Below are 19,340 nucleotides of genomic sequence, written 5' to 3'. Positions count from 1 at the left end.
TCACATCCCGTTCCTACCATAAGGAACTTGAATTTTATTTTTTCAAATACAAACTTACTGAATCCGTTTATAAAGCAATAACCCACATCTAGGCATGTGCTTTAGTACTACAGTGAACATTTTAGAAACTACACTTCACATCAACCAAAGGAGTTGCATTCTAGGTACCAGAGGCCACGTAACAAATTACTATTCACCTTGTAAGTACTACTTATTTCTGACTCCTCACAACACAAATTAACCGTAGTGACAGGGTTGGAGTACTACTGAGGAGATCTGAGAGAGTAGAATAAAAGGTTTGAACCCGGTTCCTAATATATGGCTGTGGGATTGTTCCCTCCCAATCGCATCTGAAAAAGCAGTGTATTTGTTTGCCAAGCTTAAATCCACAACTGGATCCTGTGTTGAGATCAACATCCCTAACTACTTGGGACACAGAAAACATTTCAAGTAAGCATGTGACACCCAATTCTATTTTTAGAAGTCATAACAGGTACTTTCAAGTGTCCAAATTATATTTTTGTTATGGATACTGAAAAGGCATGACTGATGACTGGCTTCCCAATGCTCTTGCCAGACAGCCAAAGTTCATGGTCTGTAAAGAATACTGTTTCAGGGCAAACCCCTGTGCATGAGCTTCAAAGCCGTTCAAGGGCTGGACATCGTAACGGCCTACAAAGTCAATGTTCACCGTGAACCAAAAACGATCCTCTGGATTAAAGAACTGTTCACAACAAATTAAAAGAAAGCATATTGAAGACCGAACATTCCGAGTGGCCCTTCCTACTGTCCTCCACAATACCATTCTACTAAACAGCATTGGACACTGGCTCATGTTAATGTACTTATTCCTGTCTGTCCCACCGTACTGTGGCTACATAATAATATCTCTCCTTCTAGGTCTTTATATATGTCCATTTAATACTACCTGCAATGACAATTAGCTTATAGCTTTGTAAGGTGATCACAAAGAGCTCATCGCAGCAGAGGGAGTTAGAACAAAAACTAGTTGGCTGTGCCCTCAACAACTGTGGGTCATATTTAGAAAACAAATATAAAACTTTATTTGCTGAAGGACGAACAAGCGGTTAAAAACAAAAATAATGGTTAATGTAGAAAATATATGTGTATTAGAGTGTATTGTAAAATGGGAAGAACAAAGAACACAAAATGATCCTGTATCACACAATCAATTTCAATGATCTTCCATTATGATTCGGAATTTAAAACAAAACTAGCAGGAAACAGCCATCTCAGACAAAAGGAGACAGAGAATAGTGTTGGTTTAAAAACAATCCGGTGTAGCTCAACAAGCTCTAAAGCAATCATCAAGGCCTCACATGGCGCCGAGAGGCAGCCAAGGTGTTACAAAGTCGGATGTAAAATAGCATCGTTTAGGTAAATATATTTTTGGTACCCCTCTGAATCTGCTTACTGTCACTCACCATCCCTCGGCTCTCTATACTTTTTTGTCCATTATTACGTGGCATCTTGTTTCAGGGATTATATATAAAACTAGGAACAAACAACAACGAAATCGGCCAGCCCCAGGAAATAACAGATGACACCCAAATACTGTGTATTATGTCTGTTGCTGCGCGTGAAAGCCAATAGTTTGTGATCTGTACACCCCAGGCAAAGCAAAACGGCGTGCCAGGCAGTCGTTAGTACAAGATTTAAGGTACAGCTCCCTAGATGGCATACTTGCCTTCAAGGCCACGTGTCAAACACAAACAAAACTGTTTTCATTCTCAGAGATGACAACATCGCGTAAGTGTTTACGTCGCTTTACAACTATTTAGCACGTGGCAAGATATGCCAATGAGTCACTTTCAGGAAGTCAGACAGCAAAAACAACATTTACCTTGCAAGCCAAACAGGTATGCATAATTACAGTTGAGCAACTGCAAACAGCACGTCTTTTGAGTCATTAAGAGGGTGTTGACGAGATCAAACTACATAATATGGTAGTTTATGAAAACAACAAAGTCAGAGGGAGCTTTTTGTTCCCTCATACATTACTAATCGCTTTATAGCCGATACAGTTTATAATTCTAGAACAAAAAAATATGCATTGATAAGACCAACAATTTTGGCATTGTGTAGTGAAAAACATTTTGACTGGAGCTGTGGGGGGGTTGAGAAAGGGGCAAGCAGTATATCGACAAATAGGTTTGTCAGTGCTGGTAGAGTAGACTGGTAGTAAGATGTAGCAAGGTGACCCTACCCCCCAAGTATGAAATCCCTTCCCAGTATCCCCAAGATAATAACACTCTTTATCCAGGAACAGGGATAATCAGTCACAGCATGGGCAGGAGCTAAAAATGCAACAGGCCACTAGATGAATCCCCCTCTATGAAGTACCACTTGCAACTTTATAACATCAAGCAATGTAGCGAGTGTCACCAACCAGACATAGTGGATAAGCACTGAAGTCCTTACAGGAAATTAAAGGGCAGATTTGCAATTTGATGGGCAGAGGTAAGGCTGACAGAAAGTGTCGTCATGGTGGTACCTGTCAATGTATTAAAAGTTTGACGGATGGTACCGTCAAAACAACAGCACAGTGTCACATTTTCTTACATGTGTTGGTTTTTTCAAAAACAAAATCCCTAAGAGCGATTTTGTTTTTGAAAATTACAAAAACGGATGACCCACACATTATGGGGGTCGTTAAACTGTTTTAACTGCCCCTTACCGCCAGAGCGGTAAGGGAGAATAGAAACTGGTCATTTAGTCAACCACTGTGAACTGGGCAGGCGGTCTAATGGCCAAACCATCAATGGCCCTTACTCCATAAGGCTGTCAGAGGGGTAGGTCAGCGACAGACTGAGAAGTCTCAGCCACTGCCATACTGAAGGTACACCTGTCAGTTAAACAGGCAGATTGACCTTCAGTTTGGCAGAAAGGGTACTGTTCGCAGTGGACAGTAGTCCATTGTCTAAACTAATGCTGCTGTCTTGCTGTGAGGGTGCGTCGAGTAAATCATCCACATAGGAGGTAATTCAGATGGGACCCACTATGATGTAATGGACAACAAGTATAAATCTCCCCCCTCACCAAGGAGTCCGTACAACTGCCATGTTCCCAGAACAACGATTAACTAGATCCTTTCCACCCTGTACCCAATTGAGTGTGGTGCTGCAAGAGAAAATACAACTGGTGGCTTGCTGATCGAGTGAATGGGGGTAAGGATTCTAATAGGCTGTTCCCTCACAGGACACCAAAGGCTTCAGCTCATCAGGCAATCGGAGACGGAACAATATAACCAAACAAGCAGCAGACAAATGAAGCTCACTCCAAGGTGTTACTTCAAGACCCTCACTCAAACACTTGACTTGAATGTATTGCCTAATCAAGGTTTATAACGATAAATGCATACCCATGGCCACCTAGTTGGCGAACTGCAGGTATCTGAGAATAAAGTTCTTCGCAGACTTCTAGAAGCACCCTCCTGTACCCCGTCTTTTATGGTACATGAGGAGCTAGGTCAGGGTTACATTTCTGACCTCATCACACTGGTTCCTTTAACGTGGTGGCTGAAAATTTGGGCTCGCACCACTTCTACCTTGAATCAGCTTGTTCAAGAGGGCTGTCTGAGGCTTGAGGGGGGCTTTGAACATTCCATGGCTGGGTTACGTCCTAGGGCAGCTAAAGAGTTTAGGGCGCTCCGCAGGCAGCTGTGCCCTAGTGAGTTGAGATATATTCAATATTTGGTCCTGGCTCGGAGGACGGGGAAAGGGAAGGTAAGGAACTTATCAAGCCCACATTAAAGCAATACATAATATGGAGTCCAGGGCCCTCAGGGCAACCCTACTGGTCCTATATTAACAATCCCCACCACCGCTTTCTCTTAACTAGATTTAGGTTTAATTTAATTCATTGGTGTCTAGCTAATCCCAGAGGTTTCTCAAAGCCATGTGCTATAAAGCCTTGTTCCTGCGAACATTTTTCAGAACGAGATGCCTTACATTTTTTTGTATTTTTACAGTAACTTGCTGAAAAAATACATCTTTCCGCTTTTAAGGAATTGTAATTTTGCACAAGTGGCGCCTGCCCTGATTTACCTACAAATGCTGCCTTCGCCCCTGATCTGTTTTGGAGTTGCTAGTTTCCTAATAGGAGCACTAAGACATAAGAAAAAGCTGTTCAAGGAATAATGAGAGACAATCTGAATGCAGAAGTTTCAAGAAGTAAGTCAGGCTTTAGAAGACTCCCAAAAATGAAGCCTCTCACGTTATTCTTTGATGTATGAATCTTAAAACGCATCATAGTGGGCTATGTATATAATAAAATGTTCTGCACAGTGGCTTTTTTTAAATGAAAACAGGCCCTTGCTCACACCCTATAAAGTGCATAGACATAACCAAAATTGAACACCAATTTTAACGATGGCGCACAGAAAAAAAGATGTACACCTTTTATTACAAAAAAGTGGACATGTACGCTTATTATCTACTAAGCACAACACTGTATATCATACACAAAGTACCGCACTCTTAGAAGAAGACAGGACAGTGATAACAAAACGGATTTCCCGTGTTAGAATTTTCATTAAATCACATTTTGAGTGGGATGCGCTGAATAAGTACAACCTTTTTTTCAACATACCTGGATATTTCCAACAGAGTAGATGAGTTTTTAATGCATTTTATAAATGCTTAAATAGGTTCATTATAATTGCCGAGAGTTAACTGCCTTCTCTGCCTTTCTTTGCCTTTCGTAAAACCTTTCAATTGCCACATAATTTAGAAAAACACATAAGTTGGTCCTCCTTTTCTGTAACAAGCTTAAAGTGGCCCTGACCATTCATGGTCGCTAGAAAAGGACAATGAAGTTTCAGCATTAGGCTTACATGCTGAAATTTCGCCCCTATGTTTAGCGTCTATGTTTTAGCAGCAGCTTGACCTCGGATGAAGGAAAACTTAAGAGTAGCAGCAGGAATCATATAGAAATTAACACAACAACACGGCTCTACTCGAAGCAAGTTAATTTCTTTCAGGAATTGAGAAATGAATGTAGTACCTCACACAAAGATGACAACAGCCTATGTCAATAACTCCTTCTAATGGCACTTTGTGTAGGTAGGTGATAAGATGCGTAGTGGGTATATGCTACGTTTGAGGGACTGGTAAAGAGCATAACCATCTTAGCTGAGCTCATGAACAGCCTATGGTCTTATTCAAACATCACAACTGGAACATAAAACCCACACGAGCTACAAGTCTACTTCAAAGTGCATTTAAATGTATCGATTTCTCTGTCTTTTTATGTGCGAGATGCCCAGCCAAAATGGATTTTGTTGGACCCCTCCGCTTGTTGCTATTGAGTAACTAAAAAGAGCTTCCTGCCTGATTCTCTCCAAATAGATGTTTGATCAGTGTTTGGTGTATTTGATCATGGAAGAACTCATCATTCTGTCTTATCAACGACGTCCCTTCACATTTACTCAAGGAAGGGTGGATATCTGGATCATAGAAATACTGCCTTTGTGTTGTTTTTTTCAGTAGACACAAAATAAAAACAGGAGTAAGAAAATTGAGGCACTGGCAATTTTCCATATGCTGCTTTGAACAGCTGAGTGAGAGGGCGGGTCATCATTCTTGAGTACTGATTGATAAATGTCCTTTAAGAAATTGCAAAACATTGTTACTGCTGAGGTTAAGTCTGGTAAACTTAGGTTCGCTATTTTAGTGATGTAGTCTTTGGATGGAGCTATTCACTGTGCCTCTGTAGGGAAGACGTTTCAATAATATTCCCATTTGAAAACGTTGGCAAACAACTTTGTAACTTGCAATCATTGATTAACATACTTCAGCATGCATGTTCCCGCTAATATCCGACATCCTTCTTAGGACAACAAAACTGTCGTCCTCTCTTCACCTGGAAGAATTCTCACCAAGACACATGCTTTTCTATAGTCCATTGAGGTGCAGATGCTAGCACTTTGCTGCTATAACACATTTGCTACATCAAGTCCAACTGGGAGAAGTTTTTAAAAGTCATGTAGTTCATGAGCCAAGACGTTATGCAGGGTCACAGTTCAGTGACATCTTTTTCCAGGGCAAAGAAGAGTCCTCCAAGTAACCACACCAGATACAATTTTGAAAAGGCAATGGAATAGGCAGACAAGGCATCTTGTAAACTTTGCTTGAGTAGGGAACGCTACTATCTTCTGAGGGGAGTAACATCACATTCAACAAAGGGCACAAGTTTGCTGCAACGTTTAGTTCCGCTGTTCATATAAACACACGTTCACCTTCATTAAAGGAGCCACCAAATAAGAATTCCACAGAGGTGTGGCGCCGCGGCCAGGGCGACTGACGCTGGAATCTGGGGACCACGGTTCGATCCCCGGCTCCGGCGGCAGGTTAGCCCAGCACCATGCGACTCTGGGCAATAGCTCGCTTAATCTCCCCGACGGCCCCCCAGCGCCTTGTGGTAAATAAATAAATAATACCTCTCTTTTTGACTAGACATATAACATAACAGATAGCTCAATAAATAAGAGTCAAGATTCGAGGTAGTAGGAGTTTTGCAGGTTTAATATAGCATAAGGACAGGAACAGGACAACCTGCATAGGAATAGGATGACAGGGCCCAGCAGGGGGGCCGGATTGGACTAGCGTGGCCCGGCAGCTGCCGGGGACCGGATCTGGAATGGCTAGCTCTAACTTAATAACAATACATGAGCATATATACATAACGCAAACACATAGCATTACATTGCAGTGGGCGTAGCAGTGGGTGGAGCAGTAGGTGTGACGCGTAGCAGTCGCGAAAGATAAGGGTGAGAAGAAGGTGTAACAGGGCGTATACATAGACATGTGATGCAAACGTAACAGAATATGTCATGAATGGGGCGGAAACCATGGAGGGGGCTACCTGAGGAGCCGGGACCTCTAACCTAATGGTGCGCGCAAACTGGCAATGACGTATTACTAGGAGAAGCTGGGGGCTATGAACTCTGTGCTAGGAGCAGAGACTGAAGTCTGGAGGGTCGGAGCGACATGTACCTAAACCCTATCTAGTATCTGATGTTTAGGGAACATGTTGATAGGAACTAGAAGTTAGGAGGGGAAAGGCTAACTTGATTCTAAGACTGGACCATGCATTATTCTACATGTAGTGCGTGATGAAGAATATGAAGAATATGAAATGACCATTAAATGCAGTATTTCTCTAACGTGGAGACGTGAAGGCTAGACAATGACGGAAACTATTGATGCAGTTCAGTAGCTTAGGAATGCAGAGAAGGAGGACTGAACTGATAACTGGAACTATAACATATTCTTGGCAGACTCAGAGACTGAGCCAGGCTGGACCGGGCACTGCGAGGCAGGAAGTAAGTGAAGGGTCGAGGATACAGGTGGGGGCTGTATCCCTCCTCAGCGAGGCTTCAGGAGACAGGAGCTGAATCTGGTGTCCGGGCCCTTTTGAGGCCTAGAAACGGGGACTTTATAATGGAATAACGTGCACACTGAGAAACGTGGCAACGTAGCTTTACATAGGCCTGATATTCGTAGTATTCACGAGGACTGGAAACTGGCATACTAGAGGGGGACACAACTGTAATTGCGTCATTAATCAGACATGGGGAATGCATATGCATATTTAATCATGCACACATATCATATGATGGATGACACGTAGGGACACAGAACATGGCAAAATTTACTTTTCCACATTCCCTCCTTGTCACTACGTTTCCATCAGGAAACATCAATATTCATGATACCATCTATCATTTCATACAGTATCATTTGCTCGTCTCGAATTATCCTGGAACGGGATTTAGAACTGGGCTTGGGACTAGGAATACAAGAGGTAGCACAAATGCCGCAAATCGCAGGGCCACATTGTATACAGAGGCAGCAGCTAAATATGATCGCTACTGCAATACCTAGAAAGGACAAGACTTTCCATCCCCAGGCGGAAATTATATTCCAGAACCAACCGGACCATGTCCAGGTGCCTGGATCTTGGTGTAACAGATGGGCAATTTTATGGAGTCTGGTTATAGCTGAATAGACAGACGGCGCGTTATTTGGAATGAAAATGCAGCAACTAGATCCGATGACTCTACAGGCCCCGCCCCTATCGGCCAGTATGACGTCAAGGACGAGACGATTTTGCAAAACTACAAATCTCATAGCAGATTGCTCTTCGGTTAAGTTACCTAGAGCAGAGGCAGTCTCATTTATTACAGCTTCAAGGGTTCTGGTTAATCTACGGATTAACTTACTATTCTGGACAGGGCCTATAAAGAAGAAGAAACCTTTATTGAAATCTGTATATTGTTCTAGAGTAGTCTCAGTATAATCGACAATCGGGGACTCGATCTCCCTTCTATGTCTAATGTGTACTAGATGTGTGTTTCTATGATAATCAGATGGGGCTAGAAAAACAGGTGGCAGTAGGAAGGCAATGTAACAGGTTCCCTCCCAATCGAGGGGCAGACGAACATATGCGGTCTGACCACAAATAAAATATGAATGACGTGAAGCTTTGAAAATAGATTTCCCACTGTCACTATACTTGACAATAGTAGTACAATCACTATGTCCTACATGTACAGAACCATTATTTCGGACACATAATTCGCCTTTGACTGGTAGTACTGAAATAGCAGGTAAGTCTGGAGTAGTATCAGACTGAACATTCAAGACCATGAAATTCGACGAATAATTACCTAAATTATACACTTCATTTTCTAGATCTAAACCTGTTCGGTGAGGGAGACCTTGCTTGTCTGGGAAACATGTACTGTTAAGAAAAGACATATCTGTTGAGGATGACGTCAACGTGGACCACGCTCCACACGAACCATTATGTGAGAATGGATAAGGAAAAAGTGGCAGAACACCCTTCGGTGTCTGGAAAGGGGGGAGTCGACCACACACCCAACAATTAGTGGTATTGCTGGTCTGGTGTGAGTAATGTAACATACGGATAAAGGAGTTATTACGCATAGCGAGGCGGTAAGAGAGTTCATGAGGAGGCAGATCACTAAACGTGTGCTCTGCTGTAACATTAGAAGACTTATTTACATGTGAAACTGAGAAACACAGATAAAATGCATAACTGGTGCAGGAAATCAGAATGCTGAGAAACAATATGAAACATAGAAAAACGATACATCGGATTGAGTTTTGACTGACTCTCTCACTATGGGGGTCTATTTTATTCATGTCAGAAACAGTCTAACCGTTTCACCTAGGGGAGGACTTAGACAATCAAACTGGCTGACTTATTTTACTAGACCTTAATTTCTGTTTATACTCCTGCTGCGGAGTTTTCTCTAACAGGGGAGGGGTTGTAGCAATGTCATTTGCGGGACAGTCCTTGAGAACAATATTCTGGCAATCCTTTGAATCCTGGGAAATGTTCTTTAAGGCGGGTTTCAGTCCATTAAAAAGTTTAATATGAGAAAGGTGTACCCAGCCTTTGCGTCCTTCCAACTTCACGGCTGTACGGGTAGTGAGGAGGACCTGTCGGGGCTCTTTCCATCGAGGCTCCAGCGGACTTGATCTGTCAAAGTTGCTGACCATCACCATGGATCCTGGAACGATTTCATGCGGTGCCACCTCGGTATTGTCTGGAAATGCGGCGGCAACCTGTGAACGACATGAGTTGAGGGCAGACATCAAGGAAGCTAGGTAATCTGTCAGCATATTACTTGAAACATCGGTAATACTTCGGGGTCTAGGAGTACCCCACATGTTAGGGGGGCGGCCGAAAACGACCTCGTACGGGGACAGACCTGATCTGGAATGTGCGACCATGCGCATATAAAATAAAGCGACTGGCAGAGCTACTAGCCAGTCCACACCTTTTTCTTTACACACTTTTGCAATACGGATTTTCAGAGTCTGGTTATGTCTCTCTACGAGACCGGCTGCTTCAGGATGGCGTACACAATGGAACTTCCACTGGTACCCTAGCAAAAGGGAAACATGCTTCATGAGTTCAGATGAGAATGGCTGGCCGTTATCAGAATATACGACTCTAGGGAGTCCATAACGAGGGAAGAATTCACGAACCAACTGCTTGGCAGTGGTCGTGGCTGTGTAATCTGGGACTGGATATGCTTCTGTCCACCTGGACAAAGCGCATACAACTACAAGGACATACTTGAAACCTCGACATCGCTCCATCTGAATATAATCCATCTGGAGGACTTCAAAAGGGTGGTCAGGGGGCTGGAAACCACCTTGTTCCACCGGGACACTTTTACCTGGATTAAACTGACAACATATCATACAGGTACGGACTTTCTGCTTGGCTGCAGCTCGTAAATGCTTGTTGAACCAAATGTTCTGGATACTGTCTAACATAGCTTTTTCCCCTAGATGTGCTGGACTATGTGCGGTATTAATAATGACTTGAACCATAGAGTCGGGGAGAAACCATGCGGTTCTACCCTTCGTTACCCATCCTTGATCTGTCTGGACCCCTCCTTGTTCGGACCATTTCTTGATTTCATCGGGAGTAGCATGTAACTGGATATCTATGACATCTTGAGTAGGGTCCTTAACTGTCATACATGTAGTCGGATCTGGAGTATGTGTCTGATTAACTTGAATGTCTAGAGTCTGTGCTGTAAGCTTGGCTGTGCGATCTGCTAGATCATTACCTTGGGAAATAATGTCAGTGACTTTCGTATGTGCTTTGCACTTCATGATGGCAATGGATGTCGGTAAATGTATGGCATCTAACAGAACTTGAATAAGGAGACCATGCTGAATCTTGGTTCCATGAGAAGTCATGAAACCTCTCTCCTGCCAGAGCACTCCAAAGTCGTGTACGACTCCGAATGCGTAGCGTGAATCTGTGTAAACATTAACTTTCAGGTTCTTGGCGTGTATGCAGGCTTGTGTCAGAGCAACTAGCTCTGCTGCTTGAGCGGACAGCGTGTCAATACGGTGTGTCTTAATAACTTCAGTGTCAGTAGTCACTGCATACGCGGCTACTAGTTTTCCTGTACTAGTTCTCATACATGAACCATCCACATAAAGTGTCAGGTCGGGGTCTGGTAACGGAGTATCTGTCAGATCTTGTCTTGGCTTTGTCGTAATGTTAACTACTTCCACGCAATCATGTGTGGCTGGATTTGAATTAACTGATGGTAACAGTGTAGCAGGATTTAAAATGTTGCAGCGTCTGATTTCTATGTGTGGCTGGAACAGTGTCAATTCATAACCTGTTAAACGTGCAATTGTCAAGTGCTGAGTTTGTGTTCGGTTCAGAAGAACTTCCACGGAGTGTGGGACTTGTACTGTCAAAGAGTGTCCTAAAACTATGGAATCACTTTGTCTGATAGCTAGTGCTGTGGCTGCAACTGACTTGAGGCACGCAGGCAACGCCTGGGCGACTGGATCTAATGTGCTCGAAAAATAAGCACAGGGCTTGTTTTGTCCTGCTTGATCTTGTGTAAGAACAGATAATGCTGTACCTTCACGTTCTGTGACGAAAAGTGTAAAAGGCTTACTGTAGTTCGGTGTGGCTAGAACTGGAGCCTGGCATAAAGCTTTCTTTAACTCGTTGAAACTAAATGTATGTTCAGATGTCCAAGGGAGGACAGTCGGTGCGGCTGCCTCCTGTGTCGTTAACTGTATCAGTGGCTTGGCTAGAAATGCATACTGAGGAATCCATTGTCTACAATAAGAAGTAAGGCCGATAAAGGCACGTACCTCCTTCTGGGTCTTGGGCTGAGGAAGACTCGCTATTAACTGGATACGGTCTGGTGTCAACTGCCTACCCCTCTTGGACAGTAAGTGTCCTAAGTATACCACTTGCTGGACACAGAATTGAAGCTTCGAAGGGGACACCTTGTGCCCCATCTCGGCCAGGAAATACAGAACCGTAAGTGACGCTCGCTCGCAATCACGTTCAGAACGGGCTGTGATCAGTAGATCATCGACATACTGGAGCAGGGCAGTGTCAGTTGGCATGTGGACATTATCAAGTTGTCTCTTGAGTGCTTGACTGTAAATACTAGGACTTTCTGTGAAACCTTGAGGAGCGCGTGTGAACATATAGCTCCTTCCATTTAAACAGAATCCGAAAAGAAACTGGCTGTCTGGATGAATTGGAACACTAAAAAATGCGTTCTTGAGGTCGATTACAGTAAAGAACATGGCTTCGGAATCAATGGCTGTCAATAGGGAAGAGATGTCTGGAACAACTGGGTACTGCGGAATAATACACTTATTAAGCTCTCGTAGGTCAATCACTAATCGATATACTGGGGGTGCATTTGGATCAGTACGTTTCATGACTGGAATGATCGGAGAATTACATACATTGGAGTCAGTTTCCACAACCACTCCTTGAGCGATGAGCTCGTCAATAATTTTGGATAAGGCTGCTACAGCCTCAGGTGGCAGTCTATACTGTCTGATTCGTGGTAACACTACACCTGGTTTGAGAGTCACACGATGGGGTGTGATTTGCATGTAACCTACATCAGTTGGACCTTGCGCCCATAAATGCTGCGGAACATTAGACAGTCTTGAATCAAAATCTCGTAATACATAGTGACCCTTGAAATCACGTAGGAACAATCGTATTCCCTCTGGGGAACAGCATATAACTGCACCTAACTCTTTCAGTGTTTTAATGCCTAATAGATTTTCTGGACATGACTTAGTAAGCAACAGATCAGTAGTGCGGGACAATGGACCTACTTCTAGAGTAACTGGCTTTGAAATCTCATTTACGATAGGTTTTCCTGAAAATCCAAGGGAAACATTTCTTGAGCCTGAGAGCGGAGCCCCTGGAACTTCGGCGTGACTAATTGTGGTCCTACTTGCCCCTGTATCAATCAAAAACTTTCTGTCTTTCCCTAATACTTGACTGTGAACATAGGGACCTTCTTGATCTACAGGTATCTCGATGAGAGGCAAGCCTACCTCCCTCTCTAGGCTGTTTCATGAATACTGCTGGTACTCTGGATACTCAGACTGTGCATACTGGTACATCTGCGATGTAACATGCTGTGTTGCAGCGATAGGCTGCGGTGCGGTAACTGTCTGTTGTGCATTCTGTGGCTGAGGAGTCTGTGAAACTTGCTCTTGTCTAGGCGGACGTGGTCTTTCCTTAGTCTTACCAGTAGCTATGTTGTGTTTCAGAACTGCACACTCATTTATAAAATGACCTGGCTGTTTACAATAGTTGCAGTTCCCTTTAACGGGAGCTGCAGGATGACTGACTTGATTCGGACCCCTCTTCTGATTGTCTTGAGGAACAGATTGTGCAACTAGTACTTTCATTTTCGTGTCTTTCATACGTTTTATCTCATGTTCTTGCTCTTCCCTGATTCTATTCTGGTGGTACTGGAGCATCTGCAACATCTGGGACGGGGTATTAGCTTGCCAGGTACTTTCGACTTTCAAGACTCGATTTTTAACTTGTAGACTTGAATTCTCGACTAATTTAGTAACAAAGAGATGAGGGTATGACTCGCTACTTGTCTTGAGACCACTATTGATGCTAAAGCATTTTTCGAACCTAGAATAAAAATCACTAATGTCTTCTTCTTGTTTCTGTTTACAGGCTGAGATTGCATCCCAGTCTTCCTTTTTCGTTGTTAATAATCTGGGTAAAACTTGAATCAATAATTCTGGTAATTCTTTACATTTCTCTCCTAGACCGGTACCTGGTACACGTGACTTATCTTCTGCTTCTAGAACTGCCCAATCTATCTTTTTCTCTCCCACCTCCCATTCTTTTTCCTTTAGCTTTTCATACACCCCTGCGGGCAACAGGACCTTTAACATTTTAATGATATCTGGGTAAGTGTATTCTCCCATACGGAGCATGTCTTTTAATTCTCTATGGAACCCTGCTGGATCTTTGTCATGACAGGGAATTAATTTCTTCATTTCGAGGAGTTCCATCTTTGTAATCGGGGTATAAACAAACACTCGTTGCATTTCACCGTCCTCTGTCTTAACTGGATGCACTTCTCGTAACGGGTTCTGTCTTTCTATGTAAAAGGGTTTACTTTCTGGGGGTGAGACATGAACAAAATGCGGGTTCAGAAACGTTCTATATTTGTGGCGCTGTTCTAGAATAACACTAATTAAGTCGGTACCTAGACCTCTCCATCTATACTGGAGTAACTCGTTCAGGATATCGTGTAACGGACCTGGATCGGAATGCTGACCCTCATACAAAGTAATGAGGTGTTGGATCATATACATACCCACCAGTCGTTGCTCGGCTGGGGGCAATTTCAGAAACATTTGTGCCACTATCTCGTCTGGAAAAGTGGTAGAATCAGTAATCCATCGGACTGCTGATCGGGCTAGTTCCTGTTCATGCATGGTACTTAACTCACTGTAACCGATTCGTGATTTCAAAATGTGATCGGTAGCTTGGAATACTTGTTCTAGGGAACCTTGTTCTGGTGCTGAATGATGGAAAATTGACTTGCGTTCTAGGCGTAAATGGCGATCTGGAAATCTAGATTTTCCTACATACGCTATTCTGGCGGGATTCTCGTCCTCTACCCCTTCAGTATCAGAGTTACTTTCTTTCTCGCTTACTTGTGCTGCTTTACGTTGTTCGTGTATCTTTATTATTTCTCTACGGATTTTCTTGTACATACTCTCCATGGCACTAATGGTATTGTGCTTACCCTCGGCTATATTATCACTCCACTTTGTCAGGGTTTTCATTTCGGCCGGATCTTTAGACGGGTAATCTTGTTCTCTTATTAGACAGTTAATTAAAAACTTTAATATCATACGCTGGATCTCAGCTTTCCTTTGAGACATGGCATCACTAATACTTTCTGGATCATCCCCTGTACGGATGAAACGATATATTCTGTCTAGATCTTCTTTCATATTGGGTAGGGTGACTAGATACTCGGTCACCCTCCTTACGCGTACTGAATATAAAACCATATTATTCTCGCCTGGGACTGGGTCATAGGCACATTCGCCAAGGGCTTGCCTGATTTCTGCAACAGACTTATTACTCTTGGGAGTACGCTGTGATGCTTGAGCATGTAATTCGAGTGCTGATAAACGCTTGCGTGGCGGCGGGGTTTGAGGAGGACCTCCTCCTGCGGCCCCTAGACTAGAATCGTCGACTGATATTCTTCGTGGCGGAGCGGGAAATTGAAATGCTGGCTGGACCGGGGGTACCGTAGCAGGTACTGCATGGGGTGCCCCGGTGTCTGGAGGAGCAGGATGTGCCTGATTTACAGGGACTGGCGGAGCGCGAACAGGATCTGCATATTCAGGGACTGTGTCGTCCAGATAGGACGAAATAAAAATATCAGCTGCGGTCGGTTTGTGACGTAGCTTGGTCGGAACTAGTGGTGGCGGGAAATTACTGGATGCCTCCGGGGTCGCTTTTGGCAAACCCTCGGCAAGAAGAGGATACATACCCTTAATAAGGGCATTCCTCTGTCTGTCTCTCTGTTCAGTTTTGACTTGTTCACCTATCTCGATTAATTCTTTTTCTTGGGCTCGCTCTAAGGATTCTCTACTTAATTCTGACTTTCTGATTTCTTTTTCAGTTCTTTTATGGGCTTCTTTGCGCCATAACTCGATGGCATCTTTCTGTGACTGTCTGGCTTTCTTTTTCCATAATGCTTCTTCTACTCGCATGATGCATTCGGCATCCCATGTACCCGATACGGGCCATCTATACTTTTCTTCTAACTGTTTGGTATACTCTACCCATAAATCTAGATACAATATGGCACTTATGCCATGTTTCTGATACATAAAGTGACCTGGACTGTCCCTGGGCGGGACGGGAACTGCTGCTTCCAGCAGACCCTTTCTAGTTTTTAACTGACGTAACTTGGAAAATATGGGCATGACTGAACTGTAATCTAGACACAATACAATACACAATGAACACGATACTTATTCCCCATTCATACCACAACATTGAAATACATGAAAAACATTTAAAATAACAGTTCGAACAGAATACTACCTGGAAATACTGAGAACAGAACACATAAATTTTCTCGAGAACAGAAACTGACTAGAACAGAAACTAGATGCACTGCTGAAACAGTACGAAACTTACCGGTCTCATAAAGAGACACGTCAGGACCCGCATCCACCGAAGTGGACACTTCGTTTGTGGGACTGTGTACCACCAACCCACAGACCAGAGTCAATTTAAATTGACCCTGTCTAGATACCACCCCAGTAACGGTACTCACCGGGCAGCAAGAACGGAAGGCCTCAGACTGGACTGCTACGACGACGGACGCCGAACTTCGGACTTCGGACTTCAGTTACGGGTGGACCTCCGGATACCTCGGACCTTGGACTCTTGGCTTGGGCTCTGGTCGGGACTCGCCGCGTTCCTCCACCGTCTCGTCTGGATGCTGGACCGCCTCCTCCGTCTCCTCCGTGGGCCTGAGGGATACTTGAGCAGAAATATCTGCCACTGCGCAGAGGAGTTCCGTCACGACTGCAGAGGGTCAGGGGGTCGGCGTGGCTTCACCGACGCGTGGGGAAAGGGCAAGTCCCTGTTCGGGCGCCATTATGTGGTAAATAAATAAATAATACCTCTCTTTTTGACTAGACATATAACATAACAGATAGCTCAATAAATAAGAGTCAAGATTCGAGGTAGTAGGAGTTTTGCAGGTTTAATATAGCATAAGGACAGGAACAGGACAACCTGCATAGGAATAGGATGACAGGGCCCAGCAGGGGGGCCGGATTGGACTAGCGTGGCCCGGCAGCTGCCGGGGACCGGATCTGGAATGGCTAGCTCTAACTTTTAATAACAATACATGAGCATATATACATAACGCAAACACATAGCATTACATTGCAGTGGGCGTAGCAGTGGGTGGAGCAGTAGGTGTGACGCGTAGCAGTCGCGAAAGATAAGGGTGAGAAGAAGGTGTAACAGGGCGTATACATAGACATGTGATGCAAACGTAACAGAATATGTCATGAATGGGGCGGAAACCATGGAGGGGGCTACCTGAGGAGCCGGGACCTCTAACCTAATGGTGCGCGCAAACTGGCAATGACGTATTACTAGGAGAAGCTGGGGGCTATGAACTCTGTGCTAGGAGCAGAGACTGAAGTCTGGAGGGTCGGAGCGACATGTACCTAAACCCTATCTAGTATCTGATGTTTAGGGAACATGTTGATAGGAACTAGAAGTTAGGAGGGGAAAGGCTAACTTGATTCTAAGACTGGACCATGCATTATTCTACATGTAGTGCGTGATGAAGAATATGAAGAATATGAAATGACCATTAAATGCAGTATTTCTCTAACGTGGAGACGTGAAGGCTAGACAATGACGGAAACTATTGATGCAGTTCAGTAGCTTAGGAATGCAGAGAAGGAGGACTGAACTGATAACTGGAACTATAACATTCTTGGCAGACTCAGAGACTGAGCCAGGCTGGACCGGGCACTGCGAGGCAGGAAGTAAGTGAAGGGTCGAGGATACAGGTGGGGGCTGTATCCCTCCTCAGCGAGGCTTCAGGAGACAGGAGCTGAATCTGGTGTCCGGGCCCTTTTGAGGCCTAGAAACGGGGACTTTATAATGGAATAACGTGCACACTGAGAAACGTGGCAACGTAGCTTTACATAGGCCTGATATTCGTAGTATTCACGAGGACTGGAAACTGGCATACTAGAGGGGGACACAACTGTAATTGCGTCATTAATCAGACATGGGGAATGCATATGCATATTTAATCATGCACACATATCATATGATGGATGACACGTAGGGACACAGAACATGGCAAAATTTACTTTTCCACAGCCTAGAGACCCTTACGGGTGATTGTGCGCTTTACAAATGTGGACTTCACTTTACTTTACAGAGGAGATCACCACGATGTGTCTCCATTGCACTCATCACCAAGCATGTGTCCAAAACCAACAGTTAACCGATGAAAGGAAAGGACAGTCGTTGATACGGTGGACCATTCCATGCTCCTAAATCATTTGAAAAGGTTGCTATCCAGGGCATGGACCTCTATTAGGTTGCATCATTTTTTGAAAGACCAAATTCAGTCAGTAATTTGCGCAGTGTTTCACTGGGAGTGCCCCAGGGATCCTCCCTGTGTCCCATGCATTTTAACAAGTACATTTTTATCTCTCTTTTATAATGAGCTAATTTTTTCTGTAAAACCTTATCTTATGCTGATGCCACATAATTATGGACCGATTGGACAATCAGGGTGTTGGTTATTTGGCTAATCGTGGAAACTGAGTTATGCTTTGTAACACAGTGGATTAAGATGTGCTGTGGTAGAGAGACTCACCATGAAATAATGTCAGAATCTCTATCAGGTCCAGTTCAGTTTCCTTAATAAATCCTTCAGTTCACTCCTGGGCATCCGTGGCAAACAGCAGTCAGACTTGGTCAAAGAAACAACTGTAAAGCATTTAGAAGTACCAAAACAATAGGTAAGTAAGAAACACAACACAATAAAAATCCAACACCAATTTATAAAAATTGAGTGCATTTTTATCCTAAATTAGATACCAAAGCAGCTTAAATCTATTGAGAGGAACCAGTGGTATGATTTTTAAAAGTTAAGTAAATTATTTGAAGTTCCACTAGATCTTTGTAATCGGTGTCGCAGTCCTGCAGCCAAGTGGCTAGCAAAACTAACAGTCCTCTCTTGGACTGAGCAACAGGGACCACTTATGTTGAGGGAGACACTTACCTTTCGGGTCCAGCAGTCTCAAAGTCCTCACTGAAGATTTCACCAGTATCGCGGTTCCAGCAAAGAAGTGGTCCTGGTGCTGGTGATGCAGGATGCTGAGAAGACGCCAAATATGCTGAAGAGGATGGAGCTGTTGAAGAGATGTGGCGAGTGTTCCTGAGGCCACCCTGGGGTCCACATACTTCTGTTGTTGGCTTCGGCCTCAGGACTCGATCACCCCTGTTCCAGTGGAGTCCACTGCAGGTCAGTTGCCAGTGGTCGACTGGTGTCGGGTTTAAACGGTCTTCAGCAATTGTCCACAGCCGAGTGCCTTTTTCTTGTAGAAACACCAGGGTCCACTTTGATCACAGCCGTGGGTCCCACGTTTGGGGACACCTCTGGCAGGTCAAGACTCCATCTCCTAGCAGGTACGTCTGCATCCAGGGGCGGGCAGGTGACCCTGGGGAGATCGGCTCTCACAAGTGCAGGTTACCTTCAGCTTTCGTCTTCCTGCTGCTGAACAGGGTCCTAGCTAGCCACCAAGATCCCTTGAGTTACTCCTGCCTGTCCTAGCACAAGCAAATCCTTTTCCTACTCTTGACCAATGCAGGGGCAGTCCACTTTTCGGTGCAACCTCTTCTCTCTGGGTCCAGGGAGCAGCAGGGCAGTC

The 19,340-nt window shown here is 44.1% G+C and overlaps 1 protein-coding gene across 3 annotated transcripts in view; it reads right to left on the bottom strand.

Annotated features, from left to right (window-relative positions):
• The window catches only part of LOC144822711 (ras-related protein Rab-5B-like), a 306,529-nt gene that overhangs the window by 242,200 nt on the left and 44,989 nt on the right, over window positions 1-19,340 (bottom strand). Inside the window, exon 2 of one of the 3 annotated variants that reach the window (XM_078680519.1) lies at window positions 18,284-18,396. The exons of the other annotated variants lie outside the window; for them this stretch is intronic. The gene's annotated coding sequence lies outside the window, so the exon portion shown is untranslated. The remainder of the gene's footprint in view (window positions 1-18,283; window positions 18,397-19,340) is intronic. 3 annotated transcript variants of the gene reach the window in all.

Source organism: Lissotriton helveticus, chromosome 3_1, assembly GCF_964261635.1.
Source record: "Lissotriton helveticus chromosome 3_1, aLisHel1.1, whole genome shotgun sequence".
NCBI classification, from domain to species: Eukaryota; Metazoa; Chordata; class Amphibia; order Caudata; family Salamandridae; genus Lissotriton; species Lissotriton helveticus.
Note: the sequence above shows the minus strand (reverse complement) of the source record. Positions and strands in the feature narration are given on the sequence as shown.